Genomic DNA, 7,461 nt, shown 5'->3' with positions numbered 1-7,461 from the left:
AACTAACCTGACACCATCAGGGTTTAAACTAACCTGACACCATCAGGGTATAAACTAACCTGACACCAACAGGATATAAACTAACCTGACACCATCAGGATATAAACTAACCTGACACCAACAGGATATAAACTAACCTGACACCATCAGGATATAAACTAACCTGACACCATCAGGATATAAACTAACCTGACACCATCAGGATATAAACTAACCTGACACCAACAGGATATAAACTAACCTGACACCATCAGGATATAAACTAACCTGACACCAACAGGATATAAACTAACCTGACACCATCAGGATATAAACTAACCTGACACCAACAGGATATAAACTAACCTGACACCATCAGGATATAAACTAACCTGACACCATCAGGATATAAACTAACCTGACACCATCAGGGTATAAACTAACCTGACACCATCAGGATATAAACTAACCTGACACCATCAGGATATAAACTAACCTGACACCATCAGGATATAAACTAACCTGACACCAACAGGATATAAACTAACCTGACACCATCAGGATATAAACTAACCTGACACCATCAGGATATAAACTAACCTGACACCATCAGGGTATAAACTAACCTGACACCAACAGGATATAAACTAACCTGACACCATCAGGGTTTAAACTAACCTGACACCATCAGGGTTTAAACTAACCTGACACCATCAGGGCATAAACTAACCTGACACCAACAGGATATAAACTAACCTGACACCATCAGGATATAAACTAACCTGACACCAACAGGATATAAACTAACCTGACACCATCAGGATATAAACTAACCTGACACCATCAGGATATAAACTAACCTGACACCATCAGGATATAAACTAACCTGACACCAACAGGATATAAACTAACCTGACACCATCAGGATATAAACTAACCTGACACCAACAGGATATAAACTAACCTGACACCATCAGGGTATAAACTAACCTGACACCATCAGGGTATAAACTAACCTGACACCATCAGGGTATAAACTAACCTGACACCAACAGGATATAAACTAACCTGACACCATCAGGATATAAACTAACCTGACACCATCAGGATATAAACTAACCTGACACCATCAGGGTATAAACTAACCTGACACCATCAGGATATAAACTAACCTGACACCATCAGGATATAAACTAACCTGACACCATCAGGATATAAACTAACCTGACACCAACAGGATATAAACTAACCTGACACCATCAGGATATAAACTAACCTGACACCAACAGGATATAAACTAACCTGACACCATCAGGATATAAACTAACCTGACACCATCAGGATATAAACTAACCTGACACCATCAGGATATAAACTAACCTGACACCATCAGGATATAAACTAACCTGACACCAACAGGATATAAACTAACCTGACACCATCAGGGTATAAACTAACCTGACACCATCAGGATATAAACTAACCTGACACCATCAGGATATAAACTAACCTGACACCAACAGGATATAAACTAACCTGACACCATCAGGATATAAACTAACCTGACACCATCAGGGTATAAACTAACCTGACACCATCAGGATATAAACTAACCTGACACCATCAGGATATAAACTAAATACATTCTCACACATATCAGGATATAAACTAACCTGACACCATCAGGATATAAACTAACCTGACACCATCAGGATATAAACTAACCTGACACCATCAGGATATAAACTAACCTGACACCAACAGGATATAAACTAACCTGACACCATCAGGATATAAACTAACCTGACACCAACAGGATATAAACTAACCTGACACCATCAGGATATAAACTAACCTGACACCAACAGGATATAAACTAACCTGACACCATCAGGATATAAACTAACCTGACACCATCAGGGTATAAACTAACCTGACACCAACAGGATATAAACTAACCTGACACCATCAGGGTATAAACTAACCTGACACCATCAGGATATAAACTAACCTGACACCATCAGGATATAAACTAACCTGACACCAACAGGATATAAACTAACCTGACACCATCAGGATATAAACTAACCTGACACCATCAGGATATAAACTAACCTGACACCATCAGGGTATAAACTAACCTGACACCAACAGGATATAAACTAACCTGACACCAACAGGATATAAACTAACCTGACACCATCAGGATATAAACTAACCTGACACCAGAGGGCATCAGGGTATAAACTAACCTGACACCAACAGGATATAAACTAACCTGACACCAACAGGATATAAACTAACCTGACACCAACAGGGTATAAACTAACCTGACACCAACAGGGTATAAAAACCTGACACCATCAGGGTTTAAACTAACCTGACACCATCAGGATATAAACTGACCTGACACCATCAGGATATAAACTAACCTGACACCATCAGGGTATAAACTAACCTGACACCATCAGGATATAAACTAACCTGACACCAACAGGATATAAACTAACCTGACACCATCAGGATATAAACTAACCTGACACCATCAGGGTATAAACTAACCTGACACCAACAGGATATAAACTAACCTGACACCAACAGGATATAAACTAACCTGACACCATCAGGATATACACTAACCTGACACCATCAGATATAAACTAACCTGACACCATCAGGGTATAAACTAACCTGACACCAACAGGATATAAACTAACCTGACACCAACAGGATATAAACTAACCTGACACCATCAGGATATAAACTAACCTGACACCAACAGGATATAAACTAACCTGACAACAACAGGATATAAACTAACCTGACACCATCAGGATATAAATGTAACCTGACACCATCAGGATATAAACTAACCTGACACCATCAGGATATAAACTAACCTGACACCATCAGGATATAAACTAACCTGACACCATCAGGGTATAAACTAACCTGACACCATCAGGATATAAACTAACCTGACACCATCAGGATATAAACTAACCTGACACCATCAGGGTATAAACTAACCTGACACCATCAGGATATAAACTAACCTGACACCAACAGGAACTAACCTGACACCAACAGGATATAAACTAACCTGACACCATCAGGATATAAACTAACCTGACACCAACAGGATATAAACTAACCTGACACCATCAGGGTATAAACTAACCTGACACCATCAGGATATAAACTAACCTGACACCATCAGGATATAAACTAACCTGACACCAACAGGATATAAACTAACCTGACACCATCAGGATATAAACTAACCTGACACCAACAGGATATAAACTAACCTGACACCAACAGGATATAAACTAACCTGACACCATCAGGATATAAACTAACCTGACACCAACAGGATATAAACTAACCTGACACCATCAGGGTATAAACTAACCTGACACCATCAGGATATAAACTAACCTGACACCATCAGGATATAAACTAACCTGACACCATCAGGATATAAACTAACCTGACACCATCAGGATATAAACTAACCTGACACCATCAGGATATAAACTAACCTGACACCAACAGGATATAAACTAACCTGACACCATCAGGGTATAAACTAACCTGACACCATCAGGATATAAACTAACCTGACACCATCAGGGTATAAACTAACCTGACACCATCAGGGTATAAACTAACCTGACACCATCAGGATATAAACTAACCTGACACCATCAGGATATAAACTAACCTGACACCATCAGGATATAAACTAACCTGACACCATCAGGGTATAAACTAACCTGACACCAACAGGATATAAACTAACCTGACACCATCAGGATATAAACTAACCTGACACCATCAGGATATAAACTAACCTGACACCAACAGGATATAAACTGTTCTGACATTAACAGGATATAAACTGAACCTTTGAACACCAACAGTTCTGTTATAAACTAACCTGACACCATCAGGATATAAACTAACCTGACACCATCAGGATTCCTCCTGGTTTCCAACAGGATATAAACTAACCTGACACCAACAGGATATAACAACCTGACACCATCTGTTTGGGGTTTTAACTAACCTGTACAGCACAGGAACTAACAGCTGATGTACCAAGGATATAAACTAACCTGATTTGATCAGGATATAAACAACCTGACACCATCAGGATATAAACTAACCTGACACCAACAGGAACTAACCTGACACCAACAGGATATAAACTAACCTGACACCATCAGGATATAAACTAAATAACCTGACACCATCTGGATATAAACTAACCTGATCACCAACAGAACTAACCTGATACCAACAGGATATAAACATAATCCCACACCAAAGGAACTAACCTGACACCAACAGGATATAAACTAACCCATCACCATCAGGATATAAACTAACCTGACACCATCAGGATATAAACTAACCTGACAATACCATCAGGATATAAACTAACCTGACACCATCAGGATATAAACTAACCTGACACCATCAGGATATAAACTAACCTGACCCAACAGGATATAAACAACCACAATACCATCAGGGTTTAAACTAACCTGACACCATCAGGGTTTAAACTAACCTGACACCAACAGGATATAAACTAACCCATCACCTACAGGAACTAACCTGACACCAACAGGATATAAACTAACCTGATCACCATCAGGATATAAACTAACCTGACACCATCAGGATATAAACTAACCTGACACCATCAGGATATAAACTAACCTGACACCATCAGGGTTTAAACTAACCTGACACCAACAGGATATAAACTAACCTTAATTACCAAATGATGAGAGAGCAAATCACACACCAGTCAGAGTTATGCTTAATCTTCACCTTTAATTATAATTAAGCTTTTGCAATAGCATTTTGACTTTCAACAGTTCAGTATCTCTAATGAAAAGTTGATTCGGTGTCCTGTCAATCATAATGGCAACTGGGATCCTTTATCTCAAAGATCCACTCCCTAGTTGACATGACAAACCACAGGTCTTAGGAACTTACACAAAGAAAGACTTTACTTCAGCCAGGAATATCCCTCCAGTCAGACAGAGTTGGCTATAAATTATCGTTCAGTTTGGTCTCCTGAACAAAGCTCTTATCTCGTCCCCAGACCAGTGGACTGTGGAGCCAAAAGATAATTGGTTCCCCATCAATCATCCCTTCACATGGTCCAAACAGACATCTTGGGTTCAATCCCCCAATGGGCAGGAAGGAGTAGGCTGTCCTTGTAAATAAGTTAGTTCTTAACTGATTCCATTTGTGTTATTTCATAGTTGTGATGTCTTCACTATTATTCTACAATGTAGAAAAATCCTGGAATGAGTAGGTGTGTCCAAACTTTTGACTGGTACTTTCTCAATTAATTTGATTAAAATGATGGTGTTTCTATTCCATGAAAAACAAAAAACCCTCTGAATTTCTATTAGGATGGAATGGAAAATATGGCGCTGTACAACATGACGGTCGGCTGTACAGTACTGGGCTATTTAGCTAAAGAATCCCTGTGTCTTGCGGTCGGGGCAACTCATAAGCAGGCCATGTCCTATTTGTTTCATAGTCGATATACAATCACATTTCATGACAGTGTAACGCTAGCTTCTTTTACAGGAGGATGAAAGAACACAATATGTCTGTCAGGGAATGCTATTCTGATATGTCAGATGAAGAGTTAGACCAGAAAGTCAGGGCCATTAAGGCAAGGATGCCCCTTGCCGGCTTTAAGATGGTCAAAGAAAGTCTCAGAGCAATGGGCCATCGTGTACAATGGAGAATATTTAGGGAGTCAGGTAATGTATCATTGCCAGATTGATCCAGCTTCGTTGCGTTGTTCGGCAAAAATACTCTGTTCCTGCTCCCCTGTCTCTCATCCACATTGATCCAAAACATAAATTGATAAGGTACTAAGATGTATAGTGTCTCCATCAAATCTAAGAAGTTATTTGAACTTTTTTATTCTTACTTATTCCAAGACACATTTTCAATGATGTATGAAATTGGAATTGTTCTTCATCAACTGTTAATACATACATAATGAAGCAGGCTAATAGATTTAACATTTCACTTTTAATTCCAATGCTTTCAAGATACAACAGGTATGTATATTATTTTGTATGCATATTGCATATATCCCATCACCTAATGAACAACCACAATACCAGTCTGGTGTTAAGCATATATCCCATCACCTAATGAACAACCACAATACCAGTCTGGTGTTAAGCATATGTCCCATCACCTAATGAACAACCACAATACCAGTCTGGTGTTAAGCATATATCCCATCACCTAATGAACAACCACAATACCAGTATGGTGTTAACATATGTCCCATCACCTAATGAACAACCACAATACCAGTGCTGGTGTTTATGAACATATCTTGTCCCATCACCTAATGAACAACCACAATACCAGTCTGGTGTAAAGCATATATCCCATCACCTAATGAACAACCACAATACCAGTCTGGTGTAAAGCATATGTCCCATCACCTAATGAACAACCACAATACCAGTCTGGTGTAAAGCATATGTCCCATCACCTAATGAACAACCACAATACCAGTCTGGTGTAAATATATTTGTCCCATCACCTAATGAACAACCACAATACCAGTCTGGTGTAAAGCATATGTCCCATCACCTAATGAACAACCACAATACCAGTCTGGTGTAAAGCATATGTCCCATCACCTAATGAACAACCACAATACCAGTCTGGTGTAAAGCATATATCCCATCACCTAATGAACAACCATCACCATCACCAATGAACAATACCAGTCTGGTGTTAAGCATATATCCCATCACCTAATGAACAACCACAATACCAGTCTGGTGTAAAGCATATATCCCATCACCTAATGAACAACCACAATACCAGTCTGGTGTAAAGCATATATCCCATCACCTAATGAACAACCACAATACCAGTCTGGTGTAAAGCATATATCCCATCACCTAATGAACAACCACAATACCAGTCTGGTGTAAAGCATATATCCCATCACCTAATGAACAACCACAATACCAGTCTGGTGTAAAGCATATGTCCCATCACCTAATGAACAACCACAATACCAGTCTGGTGTAAAGCATATATCCCATCACCTAATGAACAACCACAATACCAGTCTGGTGTTAAGCATATATCCCATCACCTAATGAACAACCACAATACCAGTCTGGTGTTAATCTGTCTGTGTTGTGTTGACATATCCTGAAAATGACATCTGCTGCTTTAGATTCAACGGTCATATCTCAGTTATTGTTTTCATATCTACAAAAAAGAAACAATTTTATTTACTTTCAGAGTGCAAGCTGATCAACTGGTCAAAAAATGTAGATATTGCCAGATGTTCACTGTCTGAGGAACAGGCCGTGGAAGCTTTATTCCTGGCGATCGTGTCCATAACCAGAGGTAATTAAACTGTTTTGTGTTCTCTTCCTCTCTGTCTTGTTGTACATGGAA

Source organism: Oncorhynchus keta, chromosome 18 (genome assembly GCF_023373465.1).
Source record: "Oncorhynchus keta strain PuntledgeMale-10-30-2019 chromosome 18, Oket_V2, whole genome shotgun sequence".
Lineage (NCBI taxonomy): Eukaryota > Metazoa > Chordata > Actinopteri > Salmoniformes > Salmonidae > Oncorhynchus > Oncorhynchus keta.
Note: the sequence above shows the minus strand (reverse complement) of the source record.